Source organism: Lactuca serriola, chromosome 4 (genome assembly GCF_051521515.1).
Source record: "Lactuca serriola cultivar US96UC23 chromosome 4, Lser_US96UC23_V15, whole genome shotgun sequence".
In the NCBI taxonomy this organism is placed as follows: Eukaryota; Viridiplantae; Streptophyta; class Magnoliopsida; order Asterales; family Asteraceae; genus Lactuca; species Lactuca serriola.
Genome location: NC_136411.1, coordinates 68,925,320 through 68,942,626, shown reverse-complemented (window position 1 = coordinate 68,942,626; position 17,307 = coordinate 68,925,320). Strand labels below are relative to the sequence as shown.

Below are 17,307 nucleotides of genomic sequence, written 5' to 3'. Positions count from 1 at the left end.
CTTCAAATTTTTTTTTTTTTTGATCCATGTGTTTGAAAAATTACATAATAAGTCCGAGCCAAATTTTATAATGGTTCCTGCATAAAAAATTATATTTTATCTAATGATCCTAATGTTTGAGAAAATTATAAAAATAATCATTTTTAGAAAACTACAGAAATAATCACAAAAAAATTATGGGTTCTTATATAAGGCCTTCCTGATTTCATTCTCCACTTGACGCGTGAACACCACCCCAGTGTCTCCTTCTTCGTAGTTGTCTCGAGGATTGTTGTGGGGAGGACGATTGACACGACCAATAATCTTCTTCTTTTCTCTTGGTTTTTTTCTCTTCTTTCTCTCTTCTAGGGGTACTGGGGTAGTGGAGAGTATTCCAGTGGTTTGTGGCGGTTTGTTTTGGTTTGTGGTGGCTGACTTGGAAGCTTTGAACGACCTTTGGTTTGAAGAGTATTCATGATTGCCAAATAGCGATAAAGTCACAGAAAGAGATGTCTTACGAAATAGTGAGCTATATGGTATCAAAATTATATAAATAATGCTATATGAGACAAAATCCCACTGGTTAGTGCAGAAACATGGGTCAAGAAAAACCTTGGTTAACAACGTCACATTTTATCTCATAGGCTCATACCCTTCGTTACCAGAATACCAGTTCTTCATCACTTCTCCGGTGACCACCCTTCATATCCGGCGCCCTTCCACCCTCTGCCGAAAAGCCACACCCTGGTTATTCGGTTTGCTTATCAGTTAACCCCACATCTCCCCTCTCTCCCAGCGTCACCCCCGGTGGCCGTTCATCGTCGCTGCAGTTCATTACTTTATGTTAAACTGGCTTCATCAAGGTTAAATTTAAATCTTTTTTTCTTCTTTAATCGATTTTTTCCTTCCTAGCTTGTTATTTATTTATTTATTAATTTCCTTTCTCTTTATCGTCTTATGTTTTTGCTTTAAAACCCTAGAAAACCAGAGAAAAATCTGCTGTATTATTTCATCACTGAATTCCCCCAGTTTATCCATATCTTCAAATAGCTTATGTTTTTCGTCTGAAATTTTATTTGTAGGTGGAATTATGATACAAGTTTCCATGAAAGAAGGGCATTGGTCCTAACTGGTCTTTTCGGGTATTCTAACAAAGATAGCACTATTATATACATTAGATCAATTGCTTAAGGGCATCCTATGAATGATTCCTCTTCTCCAAACTTCCTCTGCTCATACATTTGGCTACAAAATCTTCATTGTCAACTATTCTTCAATATTAGTTGTTTCTTGATGATATAGCTTTTGATTGAGCGTTTATTTAGTTCAGCCTTAATCAATTGGAGGCATAATAAATTCCTGTTGATGCTTTCCTTGAAGGAGAATTTTGTAGTAATAGATTATTGCTCGTGAAACATCTTTTGTTTTCTGGGGACCCATGTGAGGATAACCAAATTTTGAATGGATTGTAATTCTATAGAAGAAGATTATTGTTGTAGTTATAGATTCATGTTTATATATGCGTAGGCGTTTCATCTTATTAACTCTTCAGTTGATATGAATTTTCATTGTTGAGTTGTCCAAATTTTTAATAGAAAGTGTTTTGTGAATTGATATTTTGTGAAAATTGTTTGTTGAATGTAAGGATAGAGTGGGCATTTATATAGGCTCGTTCAACGTCATTACACAGGCCCAACTCAAAACTCTGGGCCTAAACACCGGCCCAAGCCCTAATATTCTGTGTATAAATTATTCTTCCAGAGCATCTCGATTTTGCTGGTCTTTGATGTTAACTTTTATTCAACTTCTGCTCATCCATAATCGCGATTTCCACCAATTGAAAATCTATGAATTTTAATCATTTTCAATGTCTTCAATTTTATGTATCAATCAAACCTTGATTTTGTGCCCTCACTAAAACTTGATTTTTCAATATTATAACTTCTGATTTCTTAGGTTTTATGTTCCCATTAGGTTTGGTTATATATTGCTTGTTTTTTCATTCATTTTGGGTTTTAGTAGGAAAAAGCTTTTTTGCTGGAGTAGGTGTAACCCTTTATGTTCATCAAGAACATTTTTACCATGTGGCTTATCTACAATTTCCAAGTACTATAAAGAAGTTCTAATGTCATTTTGGACATTCTAAATATTCATAGGCATAATTAGATTATATAACCGTTATAAATGGCCGTGTCTGTATTTGTGTGAATGCTTGTCCCTTGTTTATAACTATTGTCTCTTCTGGAATTTACATTTACGAAGGTTGTGAATTTATTTATTATTATTTTTTTTTGCAAATGTAGGATGGTAAAAGACTGGAGTATGACTAGAAACCATAATGGTGATAGTTTGATACATCTAGAAAAATTCCTGACAACAGTGGTGTGGTGCCTTGGTCAGATCTTAACCATGATGTGCATCATCATCTAGTTGGATTTGTTGATTTTATTTCATTCAGCAGAGTTTGCAAGTCATGGAGGTCATTGCACTATATAACAGGAAAAGGTTTATGACTCACCTTTTTTTTAGCATATGTTCGAACATTTTTAAGATTTTGAGAACTAGCATTTGTGGCTTTGCATTTTGCAATTTTCATGTTTAAGCAGTTTCAATGTCATTCATGCTTTTGATCGGATGATATTCTTTTTAACATCTTTAGCATTTAGCATAATCCATTTTCTTTTAATTTGTGTTAGAATAGCAATTGATTATTGAATATCTTTATGTTTGTCATTACTTTAGTTGATCTCTGACATCATTCTTACTATATTGGACGAGAGATTGGACATTTTGATTTACTGTGCCCAAAAGTAAACTTTCTATTTCTGTTACTAATAAAGCTACCTATCAGATCTCTGTGATTCCTTTGATTTTTCTGTTACTAATATTATTAAGATTGGGATTTCGTTGTACTTTGAATTTATTGTTTGAAAAATCCATCGCGGTAGATCGGATGATATTGTTTTTGACATCTATAGTTATGTTTGGTATGTTGAAATGGAGTTGTAAAGGAATGGAATGAGCTATTACATTCCATTACGATGTTTGGCTGGCTTGAAGAATAGAAAGAGTCATTCAAACATCTTATTTGTTATGAACATTTAAGTATATTTCTTATCATTAGTTTGATCTCTGTGGTTTCTTTGATTTTGCTATTAATAATATTATTAAGATTTTGATTTCGTTGTACTTTCTATTTCTGCAAGTTATCATAATTTGCCTATATGGGCTATACCCTTTTTAGTTTACTTCCCATAAAAATCAATATGAAATAATTTATATGTTTCATTTTTGCCATTTCTGATATGTATGTTCTTTATGGGACTGAGTTGTGTCTGTTGCTGTAAAAATTTCCATCTGTTTAATTGTAGGAAGCAAGCATTCTATGACACTTTACCTCGATGGAGTGCTTATGCTATTTGTTAATTCATGCAATGAATCCCATCATTTACAAGGTAAGTTTCTTTATCATGTATGGTTGACTAATTATTTCGATCCTGATTTTCCAGTTACAATCAAGCCATCTGATATATTTCATATTGCATATCATGTACTTGGGTTCCAAAACCATTTTGCCTTTATTTTTTTTTTGAGTTGAATAGATGGTTAATCAAGGGGTATGGAGTAAGTCATTCATACTATATTAGAAAATATTGTTTGAGGAGCTGTTGTAAATACATTTTTTGTATGTCTATTTATTATGGATGATGAAGTTTCTTAGTAGACAAATGCATACCAGAAATTATATGCTCTAATAGAGCATTGAATGATGGGCGCAAGCTCGATGATCACATGTGAAGTCACGTGCATTCACCGCGTCTTGTTAAGGGGTATGATTGTCATTTCTCATCCAAATAGAACCCTGATGTTACCCCTCAATTCCCCATCTCATCTCTAATATTTGTGCTTGTCGCAAGTACAAATTTACAATCCCTAAAACTCCACCTCCAACGCCGCGTCTTTACCATTGCAGGTATATTTTTCTCCTTGGCTTCTATATTTTAGTGTTTCCCCTTGTCATGTTATCGTCTGTGTGAGCTCTTCACACTAGTTTTCATAATTAAAGACATTTCCCTAATTTGATTTAAAGTTCAGGCTACAAAATCTAACTTAATTGTTTTAAGATATGATATAATTTCTTAAGGATTTCAGTCTAGAATCTGATCATTTTAATTTGATTGTTTTTCCTTAATTTGGTTTGACCTGATTTGAGTTTTTGCCCTAGTTTGATTCAATGTGTTCTAACCAGCTCAATTTGGTTAATTAGCACTTGAGTTTGCACTATACAGTTAATAAATCTGCAATAATGTTTGCTAAATGAGCTTTTGAATCTCTATACGATGATTTAACGTTTCCGATCTAATACTTGGATTCTCACATGAAAATCGAGTTTCCATATAGGCAAACTTTCCGCTAACAACCTTCGAAAAGGGCGTTTATTTTTTGGGTTCTTACCTTTCATACTCTTCTCAATGTAGTAGAGGGGCATGTAAACCTATGATAGTGTTTCATTTATGTGTTCCGATTAAAATGAAAACTGCAAAAATGGGAACATTGCAGAGATGGAGAAAATGTTGTACATTTTGTATCTGTATTTTGTGTTTTCCTGATGATTTTATTGGGAAGAACATAAATGGATTTAGGAAGCTTCTAACTATTTGCAATCTTAATTCTTTTCCCAACTTTTACCAAGTGGAAGATTTACAATTTTGCACTTAATAGTACTGACCCATTTGCAATAACAACTTTTACCAAGTGGAAGATTTACAATTTTGCAAGCACTATTTTTTTTAAATGCATCCATTTCTTCTAGAATTGCTAATTTCTGGTCAGTGTTGATTTTGGGGAAAGTGTTGGTGAGGTCCAAATAAAGTTTAGGGACCTTTTAAAGCTAAAAGTGACACTTTAATGTACTTTTATGTCAATAACCTTTCTTTTAAATGTCATCTGTATGCTTACAACTCTTGTATCTTATATGAAATTTCCATATAGGAATGGCCAAGAAAAGGAATATGACCAGAAACCAGAATTGTGATGGTTCATCATCATCTAGCTGGAAGAGATTCAACGATGGTGTGGCACCTTGGTCAGATCTTGACCATAATTTGCTTTTTTTAGTTATGATGCAACTGGGAGTAATTGTAGCATTCAGTGGTGTGTGTAAGAAATGGAGGTCACTCACACTCGGTAATAAGAAGATTTTTATGGCATTAACTTGTGGTTACCTCATCTTGTTCGGGGGGGGGGGGGGGGGGGGGGGGGGGGGGGTTGTAAATCTTATCACAAGGCACGAGCTTCATTTCCCTTGTTTCCCCTATAATGCAAGTAGTGATGTAGCAAGGATCAGAGGTATCCTTGTCTTTTCACGTTCAGTATCTGGTTGGGTGTTTGTGGTGCTTCGTAAATTCTCCCGTCAAATTTGGTTTTCTATAGCGGGTACACGAGCATGGAATCGTATCTCCTCCACTTCCCTCGCGATTGATTTACATGCTTTCAAGGGGAAGATATATACCGTAAACATCCGCTGTCGTTTATGTGAAATGAGACTCACTCCAGAGCCCAAATTGACTTTACTCCAAACCAAGAATCTTCCACAGCCAGGCTTCTTATTTCCGGAGTTTGTAAATTTGGGTGAAAAACTTTATGTGATCGACCGTGGGTTAAAAGATTCATACACGGTTCACGAACTAGATTTTGAGGAAATGAAGTGGGTGTCGTCGGAAATTTCAGAGTTGGGGGTTGATCATCGCGCACTCTATAAGAGAGATGGTTACTTCCTTGGCACCGTTGATACAAGTCGAAAACGCAGGTGCCTTCCTTCATACATCTGGTACTTCCCCAATGATTGTTTGAATGTGAATCGCTTAGATGAATGATGACTTGGATAGGATGCACTCTTATCTTGGTTTTTATCTTTGCATATGTTCAACATTTTCAAGATGTTTCATCCATGGATTTGGATTTTCAATTTATTGTTCAAAGATTTTGGTTGTCGCTCAACCCTTGCTTTTAGCTATAAATGTCCTTTATTTACAATTTGGTGTCCTTTACTTTCAAATATGTGCCTACTGCATTCACATTGGCACATGCTGTTACTATAGTTGTTAAAACGTCGATACAATAAAAAGTCCTTTGGGTTTGTGACTAGCAACTCCTAGCGAGATGCACAGGTGAAATGCATCATGCTTGTAGATGCTAAATATATACAGAGGAATTTTAGTAACCTTGTTATTTTGACTGAAACTGGTCCTTAGGACATGTTATAGCAGGTTTAATGACAACTTCGAATAAAAAATAGCATGTTCAGTAACCTTTTACTAGTGACTTAATGAGCAAAAATTAAATAGTATAATTATGATGATACATATACAATATTCAAAATCTTTTCTTTTCATATATCTATAATTTTGAAAATATAGTAATATGATCATCTCTATAACTATTTTACTTCTCATTTAAACATGAATAAAAAAAATACAACTTTTTGTTAATACATAAAAAATTAATTTATTGAATTTCAAAAAGTAGATATACATCAATTTGCTTAAGCCTCTTGTAGTTTGACCACCAAATTAGCCTAGAAGTCTAACTTCTACGGAAAATTAGTATTCTTAAGAGTGTTGGGTATGGGCAACGCCCTTTAGGCGTTATACGCCTGGCGTTGCTTCCCATTGCCGTCACCACCTTCTGTTAACGCCCACTTCTTTGTTTTTAGCTAAAAACACCGGTGTGAACGTTGCCAACACCGACCAGCCTAAATCATCATCACCCATGTCCCAAACAACCAAGACAACATAATTACTTTTTGCACCTCCTTACCTTTTTTTATTATTAAACTTTAATACTACATTTCTACATATTAATTTGTCAATACTATTTAATTAGATATATAAATCTTCTATACACATTAAAAGAATAAGATCCTTAACGCTTGATGTGATACGCAATGTGTGAAAAAAAAATGCTAAACATGACGAACAAAGAACAAAAAAAAAAGGGGATAATGTCGAAATTCGACACTGAAGTATTGAATTTGTGTCCATTTAGTCAATAAACTTTATTTAAATTGTAAAATATTAACGAACTTGTTATTTTTGATTTAAAGTGACCATTATAACATGTGATAGTAGATTCAATGACCACTTTTAATAAATGAAATTTTTTGTTTATATCCTTACAAATTTTAAGTATTACTTATATATCGTTATAAACTTTAAAATTACTTAAATATCCATATAACTTTAAAATTACTTAAATATCCAATTTGATCACTAAAACTCACATCTATATCCAAACTTGTAATTTAATTAGTTTAAATTAATTTAATATTTATAAAATTATCTAGATATCAAAATTACATATGATTTTACTAAAATACCCTTACCAAAATAAAGATTAAGATTAAACCTAATTAAAGTGACCATTATAACATGATAATAGATTAAATGACCATTTTTAATAAACGAAAAATTCCATTCATGTCCTTACAAACTTTAAATATTACTTATATATCCTTAAAACTTTATAATTACTTATACATCCAATTTGAACAGTAAAACTCATTTTTATATCCAAACTTATAATTTAAATAGCTTTAAAATTAATTTAATATTTATAAAATTATCTAGATATCAAAATTACATATGATTTTACTAAAATGTCCTTCCCAAAATAAAGATTAAGATTAAATCTAATTAGATATGACTAAACTTCTTGCAAGTCGTTAAACTCCTGCTACCATTTCTTTCCCGCACAGCTACTAAGATGGTCTTCAACTAGGAAGTCCAGTTCACCTCTCTTCAATTGCATCTGGTATATCTCTTCTTCATTTAATTGATTTTAGTTTGGTTTAATTAATTTTGCATTCGATTAATTATTGTTCATCCTTATTTAGGTACCTATATAAATATATCATCACTAGACAAATACTTGTACGTTGCACGGAATTCGAAAATATATTGGAAATCTTTATAAATATATACCTATATAAATATATCATCACTAGACAAATACTTGTACGTTGCACGGAATTCGAAAATATATTGGAAATCTTTATAAATATATGGTTTTTAAATATATCAATGATGTTGATGTTAGCGCTTATATAATAAATCTTATAATAAGTTGGTAAAAACATTGTTTGTTTTGAATTATATGATAATGTAGACACCTTTTAAAATTTTATAATCTCAGTTGTCTCAATGGTCTCTACCTATAGGTTACTCATTAATAAAATTAAATATAATATATGATTTAGTGATATTAATAGTTGTTGTTATGATTAATTAATTTAAAATATTTATTTGATTAAGATTTTAATTTATATCATTGTAATTATTTAAAATATCAAACATTGCTTTTGTTTTTAAAGGTAACAATATAATTTTTATATATAATGCTACTTTTAACTATTGTTGTTGCAAGTTATTTTAAATAATATATTTGGAAACTCTTAATTATTTTAACTTGGTTTTAGAAATTTATTTTTAAAATTTATTTGATGAATATTATTAGTTTCTTTGATTGTAATTATTGAAAACAACAAACATTGTTTTTGTTTTTAAAGAAAACATTTTAATTTTTTATATAATATTACTTTTAACTATTTTTGTTGTAAGTTATTTTTAAACTAATTATTTGAAAATTCTTAATGATTATCAAAAATAGTTTCATGGTTTTTTTTTGTTAATTTAGGATTACAATTTACGTTTAAAACTATAATTTATAACTTTTAATTAGTTAGAAAATAGTTTCTCGATTTTTATCAAGTTGAACTTAAATTAACTGTTTAATATCATATTAAAATTAATAATTTAACTATTTTGCATAAAATCATAAATTATACAAAAGTTGTGACTTTAAAAGTACAATTGCTCACATACGACAATATAAATCAACTAAAATATGTTAAAAAATAAAAGTCATAACTTTATAAATAGAAGTAAAATATGATATTTTAATACTGTAGTTTAGTTAATTTATGATTAGAATTTAGTTTTTGCATTAATTAAACATTATTAACCAATTTATAATAATTAATAGAAAAAAATTGAAAAGTCATGGAGGTTTCAAATGCATGTAGTGCAAGTAAAAAAATGTCTATTTTATAAATATACTAAGCGAATACTTGCGCATTGTGCATAATACAACAATGTATTTGAGATCTTTACAAATACATGTTTTCTAAATATATCAATGGTGTTGTTGTTACCTCTTATATAATAAATCTTATAATAAGTTGGTATAAACATTATAAGTTTTGAATTATATGATAATGTAGATATCATTTAAAATTATATAATCACAATTGTCTCAATGACATTCTACATGCGGGTTACTCATGAATAAAATTAAATATAAGATATAGTTTAATGATATATATAGTTGTTGTTATGATTAATTAATTTTAAAAAGTTTATTTGTTTAAGATTTGAATTTCTATCATTGTAATTATTTAAAACATCAAACATTGTCTTTGTTTTTAAAGATATAAATATAATTTTTGTATATAATTTTACTTTTAACTATTTTCGTTGTAAGCTATTTAAAATAATGTATTTGGAAATTCATAATTATTTTAATTTGGTTTCAAATATCTAACCTTTTTATAATTTATTTAATGAATATTTTTAGTTTCTTTGATTGTAATTATTTAAAACAATAAGCATTGTTTTTGTTTTTAAAGATAACATTATGATTTTTTATATGATATTACTTTAACAATTCTTATTGTAAGTTATTTTTAAGCTACTTATTTGCAAACTCTTAATGATTATAAAAGATAGTTTCATGGTTTTTTTTGTTAATTCAGGATTACAATTTAGGTTTAACACTATTATTTATAACTTTTAACTATTTATAAAACAGTCTCTCGATTTTTTTCAAGTTTAACTAAAATTTTGATTTAAGTTAACCGTTTAATATTATATTGAAATTAATAATTTAACTATTTTGAAAAAAATTCATAAACTATACAAAAGTTGTGCTTTAAAATATTAAACTAATAAATTAACTATAACATGTTAAAAAGTTAAAGTCATAATTTTATAAATAGAAGTAAATTATGATATTTCAATATTGTAGTTTAGTTAATTTATGATTAAATTTTAGTTTTTGCATTAATTTTTACATTATTAACCAATTTATATTAAATATTACAAAGAAATTGATAAGTCATAGAAGTTTCAAATGTATGTGGTGTAAGTAAAAATGCCTTTTTTTAATGACTTCTACCCATGAGTTACACATGAATAAAATTAAATATAATATATGGTTTAATGTTATTTATAGTTGCTGTTATTGTTAATTAATTTTTTAAAAATTATTTGTTTAATATTTTAATTTATATCATTATAATTATATGAAACATCAAACATTATTTTTTATTTTAAAGGTAACAATATAATCATTTATATAAAGTTATTTTTAACTATTGTTATTGTAAGTTATTTTAAGATACTTATTTAAAAACTTTTAACGATTATAAAAATATTTTTAGAAAATATTTTAGTTTAATTGGGATTACAATTTAATTTTTGCATTTATTACTACAATTTATCATTTTTAACTATTTACAAAACATTCTTTGGTTGTTTAAGTGGAACTAAAATTTATATTTAAGTTGACACTGTAATGTTATATTTAAATTAACATTTAAGTATTTTGTCCAAACTGTTCAAAAGTTGAAACTATAAACTGATAATGGTTTACTTACAACAACATTTTAAATCTAATAAATTAAGTATAATATGTTAAAAGTTAAAGACATAACTTTATAAATAGAAGTAAAGATATTATTTTAAAAATGAAATTTAGTTTATTTATGATTACATTTTAGGTTTGATATTTATTTAACCTTATTAACCAACTTATAATCATTATTAGAAAGACACTACAATTTATCACTTTTAACTATTTACAAAATATTTTTTGGGTTGTTTAAGTTAAACTAAAATTTATATTTAAGTTGATCCTGTAATTTTATATTTAAATTAATAATGTAAGTATTTTATACAAATTGTTTTAAAATTGTATCTTTAAAATGATAATGGTTTACATCCAACAATATATTAAAACTAATAATTAACTATAATATGTTAAAAGTTAAAAAAAACATAACTTTATAAGTAGAAGTAAGATATTATTTTAATATTGAAATTTAGTTGATATATAATTGCACTTTTGGTTTGATATTTATTTAACCTTATTAACCAACTTATAATTATTATTAGAAAGAAATTGAAAAGTTATGGGAGTTTCAAATGAATGTGGTGAAAGAAAAAATAGATGTGTCACACCCCCGAACGGTCAGAACGGACGGCGGAAACATCCGGGAGCGGGTGACGTCATACGTAGTATCACAACAGTTGTATCATAGTAAGCAAAGTAAACACAACCATTACATTACGATATGATTATTTACATCTGTTTGAAAACATAGTTTGTACATAAAAGTATAAAACAAAAGTAAAAGACGTGACTCCAAAATGCTCTGTCTTCTCCAAAAGTTGGCAAGGGTACCTGTCTATTGTTGTCTTGAGAATACAAGCAGTTTTGAAAACGTATCAGCATAAAGCTGGTGAGGTCATAAGCATGATTTTATAGTGAAAACCATTGTTATCAAGTTCTGAAATATGTACGCTTGCTTTCCAAGAAAATCCAATATTTTCTAACATGTTTGTTTGTCACTGTACGAAAAATATGTTCCTTTTGAAAACCCTGACTATCGCCAGTAAGTGAGGTACGTTTCGTTTGAAAACCCTGGCTACCGCCAGTATATAAGGTAGTTTTATTACTTAAAATAAAGCTGAAGATTGTGTCCCTGGAATACCTTCTAGTAAGTAGATCGGCAGTTTTATTAATTAAAATAAAACTATTGTAGAAAGAAATTAATCTCATAAACAAAGGTTAGTTTATACTTATTGTGAGTCGTATAATCATACTAATATGACCGATGAACCTCCTTGACGTTTCTTCAGGCGTCGTACGATTTCAAAATTTGTCACTCCAGACGTGTCTGCCTAACTGTAGCTAACAGTTCAGGTGTGGGATTGTCAGTCCCAAATAGATCTATTCACAAATTTCACGCTCTCCCTCCAGGAGACTCTGGTTATACTAATGGTGAGGATTTATTGGTACCCCAAAGGGCATAACGAAGATAGGTCTCACAATCCTGTATTAACTAGTTTACGTGTTGTTCTGTGGTTCTCGTGTTCGAAATCGTTGTAAACGTTGTAGAGTATAAATAATTATACGCAAAATAATTATTTGACAAGATACTCTTGCTTTCTGTATGTAGTAATGGATAAACTAAGCCTGTATTAGTTTATATGTTTGACTTTGTACATAGTTTGAATCTGTAAAACCGGAGTTGAATTTCCCAAACTATACCTATTATAGTTTGACTGGTAAGTTGTGTTCGTGTATGATTCTGAAAACTATGCAATCATGTTTAGAAACATCCCTTTTGCACCGCATATTACAAGAGGGATAAAGTATCTAAATTTTTCACGTGAAATTTGTTGTAATTGCATCAGTTTTTAAGTTGTGAAAAACCTTTATGTTTAGCTTGTATTCCCCCCTGAAAATGTTTTAAAAACTATAAAAGTGTAGGGGTATGAACTCACCTGTAGTGAGTGGTTCTGACGTGTGGTTGGAAGAGGATTACAGAGTGTCAGGTGTAACCTTGAGCACACAATGATCCTAATAGACACATATAGACATGTATGTGTATGAATTTAGTGTATAGACGACCAAATAAGAAGGGTAACACCCTTTTGGCTAGGAAACTCTAAGATTCATGGGATACAATCACATATGATTGCATAACTAGGGTATATGGCCACCCTATAGAGTTTACGGTCAGAGGGGCATGACCAAAGAGTAGGGATGAGCAAAAGGACCGAACCGGCAGGAACCAGCCTGAATCGGACCCGACCCGGGAACCAGCTTCAACCAAAATCAAGAACCGAACCAGCTCGGCGGCTCTACCGGTTCTCGGTTCCTATCGGTTCTTGTCGTGTTTTCAAATGTTGGAACTGGTCCTCGAAAAATAGCATCATACGGTTCCGGTTTTAGCCGGTTCTACCGGTTCCAGTTATATCGGTTCCGGTTCCTACCAGTTCCCGGTTCCAAATACCCACAAAAATAATGTCCCGGTCCCGGCCCGACCGGTTCCATCGGGTTTCGGTTTCGCTACCGGTTCCGACTGGTTCCCTGGACCATATGCTCATCCCTACCAAAGAGAGTTCACGGTCCAAGTGTTCACTGTCCTTGGAGCTTACGGTTCTTGGGTTCATGATATAATGACCTTACGGTCATAGAGTTTACGGTCCATGGGTTTACGGTCTTTGAAGGGTGTACGGTCCATGAGTTTACAGTCATTGAAGGGTGTACGGTCTAAGGAGATACACTAGACTGTAAACACCTTTTGTTCATGGAAAAGGGACGATTTCAAGGCAAAACTCAAGAATCCTAACTAGATATTAGTATAAGAGGATGATACTTACAATTTGAAGGCAAAGAAAGGTGTTTTCGGTCCAAAACACTAAAGTGTTCTTGAGGATTCTTGAAGATCTAGATAAAAATGAAATTCATGGATGAATCAAGAGTGAAACATGGATTTGGGAAGGATTTAACACACAAAGGAGGAATCACTTACTTGTTCTTGAAGATTTGGAAGCAAAACTCGAAAATTGTAGAGAGAGAAAGTTCTTGAAGTGTTTAAAGTATGAAATGAAGGCCAAATACCCTATATATAAGGTAGAGTTTTCGGTCAAGGGGGTGGGGTGGGGGTGTACGATCGTAAACTCGAGTTTGCGATCATACACTCATCTCGAAGGGGTGTTTGACTCGGATGCTATGCTTTGACTTAGAAAAACTCATTTTTGGACCCAAACCTCGATTGCACTAAATTTATAATATTTAATTAGACCCAAGATAATGCTGACAATAGCATAAATAAATTCCGAATTTATTTATTTATAACGACATGAACGGAAGAAATTTCGGGGTGTCACATCATCCACTCGTTAGAGGGAATTTCGTCCAGAAATTCGAACATAGAATACAAATCATGGATTATAAAAAGATGCGGATACTTCTGTTTCATCTGATCTTCATGCTCCCAAATAATTCGGGTCCCCGCTTGGCATGCCAACGAACCTTCACTATCAGGATGCGGCTTTGTTTCGTTCGTTTGATTTCTCTATCCATGATTTCGACTGGTTTTTCCACAAAGTTTAGGTTCTCGTTGATTTCAATCTCATCGAGAGGGATCACAAGGGTTTCCTCGGATAAACATTTCTTAAGATTCGAAATGTGGAAGACCGGATGAATGTTGCTAAGTTCTCGGGGTAGACGAAGTTTGTAGGCTACAGGACCGATCCTAGCGAGGATCTCGAAAGGTCCTATGTATCTTGGATTTAGCTTTCCATGATTTCCAAAGCGTATCATGCCTTTACAGGGTGAGACCTTCAACAGAACATAGTCTCCTATCTGGAACACCAAGGGTTTTCATCGTTTATCAACGTAGCTCTTTTGTCGGTCTCGTGAGGCTTTCAGTCATTCTCTGATTTTCACAATATTTTCAGTGGTTTCACGGATGATTTCTGGTCCTGAGAGTGCTATCAGGGACTTGTCCCTTGGCTAGCTGTGTGTCACCCACCTCAGCCCAGCACAGAGGGGATCTTCACTTGCAGCCATAAAGGGCTTCGAAAGGCGCAACCTTGATACTGGTGTGGTAGCTGTTGTTGTAGGAGAACTCGACCAAGGGTAAATGGGTGTCCCATGATTTACCGAAGTCAATGATACATGCTCTCAACATGTCTTCCAAGGTTTGGATGGTTCTCTCACTCTGCCCATTTGTCTGAGGATGGTAAGTTGTACTCATGTCCAACTTAGTTCCTAGAGCTTTCTGTAGTGACTGCCAGAACCTCGAAGTGAACCTGCTATCTCGGTCGGAGATAATGGACACAGGCACACCATGTTGTCTAACTATCTTTTGAATGTAGATTCGTGTGAGTCTTTCCATCTTGAAGTTTTCTTTGATTGGCAGGAAGTGAGCGGATTTTGTCAATCGGTCGACTATTACCCAAATGGTATCGTACCCACTCGGAGACTTGGGTAATTTGGTGATAAAATCCATGATAATCCTCTCCCACTTCCACTCAGGTATCTCCGCCTGTTGAAGCAAACCTGAGGGCTTCTAATATTCGCCTTCACTTTGGCGCAAGTCAGGCACTTGCCCACGAAGGGAGCAATCTCTGCTTTCATGTTTGGCCACCAATATAGTTTCTTAAAATCAAGGTACATTTTGTCCGAACCTGGATGAACTGAGTATCTGGTCTTATAAGCTTCGTTCATGACAACCTCTCTATAACCACCAAACTTTGGGGTCCAGATCCGATTCATGAAATAATAGACTCCGTCTCCCTTGACCTCTAGGTTCTTATCCATTCCTCTCAAGTCTTCATTCGGCATGTTCTCTGGTTTTAAGGCTTCCTGCTGAGCCTTCTAATTTTTGCGGGTAAGTGGGAATGGATGGCCATTGTTAGTGCCTTCACCCTACGAACTGAGCATTCTTTACAGCTAAGGGCATCTACCACCACATTGGCCCTGCCAGGATGGTAGCATATTTCGCACTCATAATCGCTGAGTAGCTCTACCCATTGTTGTTGCCTCATGTTCAACTCCTTCTAGTCATAGATGTGCTGCAGGCTTCTATGGTCAGTGAAGATAGTGCACTTGGTTCCGTAGAGATAATGTCTCCATATCTTCAATGCGAAGACTACTACTCCCAACTCTAAGTCCTGAGTTGTGTAGTCGACTTCGTGTGTTTTCAGGTGTCTTGAGGCATAGGCGATAACCTTTCCCCGCTGCATAACCACACAGCCTGAACCCAGATTGGATGCATCGCAGTAAATAACAAGGTCCTCTGTCCCTTCGGGCAGAGACAGGAAAGGTGCGCTACATAGGGCCTACTTTAATGTCTGGAACCTTGTGTCTTTCTTTTCACTCCAACAAAAGGGTACACCTTTCTGGGTCAGAGTGGTTAAGGGTTTGGCAATTCTAGAAACATTCTGGATACATCTGCGATAATAGCCAACGAGACCCAAGAATTGACGGATTTCTGTGGGCGTCTTTGGTGCTAACCAATTCTCTATCGCTTTGATTTTTTAGGGGTCCACATGTATACCTTCCTCGCTTACCACATGACCTAGGAAGTGTTGGATTAGTGTCTAAGTCCATAACTATTTTGGTATGTACTTGACCCGATGGTGCATGGTCCTTTTGGGTTGCCTTCACCAAAGCAACTTGATAGGATGAATTATGGAGACCAAGGATTAAATATGATTTATTAATATGTTATGGGAATAATATATTAAAGGAGAAATCATATTGTTTAATTAATATTAGTCAATAATTAATTGGTAATTAGTTTTGTGACTAAAAGTGATTAATTAAACTTAAGGGACTGGAATTGTAATTATAAGATAATTGCAATTTGGGCCATGGATTGCCTTTTATTATAAGGTGGACGAATTCTATGGGGGAAGCCCATATGAAGTCGTCAAAGGCTTTAAGAAAGAGCTCCATGGGTTGCTTAGGGCTTAAGCAACCAAATTAGGGTTTCCTTGTTAGATAACCCTAATAGCCTCACTATATATAGAACCCTTAAGGCTCAAAAACGGGGGAACTTCTTTTCTAGGGTTAGAACACGTTTTGGGCAGCCTCCATCATTTCTCCTCTTCATCCTCTTGCTTATGGTGTTTGTGAACCATTAGAGGAGTGACACTTGTGACTCTAAGCCTTCCAAAGTCAATTCAAATGAGGAATTGGGATTGTTATTGCTACATAACAATCAAGGTAATATCTTAAACCTAATTATATGTTAATATTGATTTCTATATGCTAGAATTAGGGTTTATAGTCTTGGATTCAAATCATGTACAATAGAGAAACCTAGATCCAAGCATTAGGGTTTGTATGAGCACATAGGATGTCTTATGACCAAAACCCACCAGTGGTATCAGAGCCTAGACTGGTTTCAATTGTATTGATGCATTACATGTTCAAAAAATTCGTTTTTTGGTGTTTTGGAGGCTGGACTCGCCGAGTCCATAGCTGAACTCGCCGAGTCCAAGGTGAATCGACGAGTCCAGGCTTGACTCGACGAGTCAACTCGTCAGATAGAGCTTATCTCGGGATTTCTTGCTGTTTTTGCATTGGTATAGTTACCTTATCATGTTAGATCAATATTAATCCGATTATATGATATATTTGACTATATTTTTGATCTAATAGAGGATATTTATCAATTAATAAGAT

The 17,307-nt window shown here is 32.8% G+C and overlaps 1 protein-coding gene across 2 annotated transcripts in view; it reads left to right on the top strand.

Annotated features, from left to right (window-relative positions):
* The first annotated feature begins 234 nt into the window (after positions 1-234).
* The window catches only part of LOC145101827 (uncharacterized), a 49,940-nt gene continuing 32,867 nt past the window's right edge, over positions 235-17,307 (top strand). Inside the window, exons 1-5 of one of the 2 annotated variants that reach the window (XR_013705869.1) lie at positions 235-842; positions 1,062-1,121; positions 2,283-2,484; positions 3,351-3,952; positions 4,972-5,205. The gene's annotated coding sequence lies outside the window, so the exon portion shown is untranslated. Of the gene's footprint in view, positions 843-1,061; positions 1,122-2,282; positions 2,485-3,350; positions 3,953-4,971; positions 5,206-17,307 lie in introns of those variants that run through there. The other variant, XM_079039101.1, reaches the window with a different exon arrangement.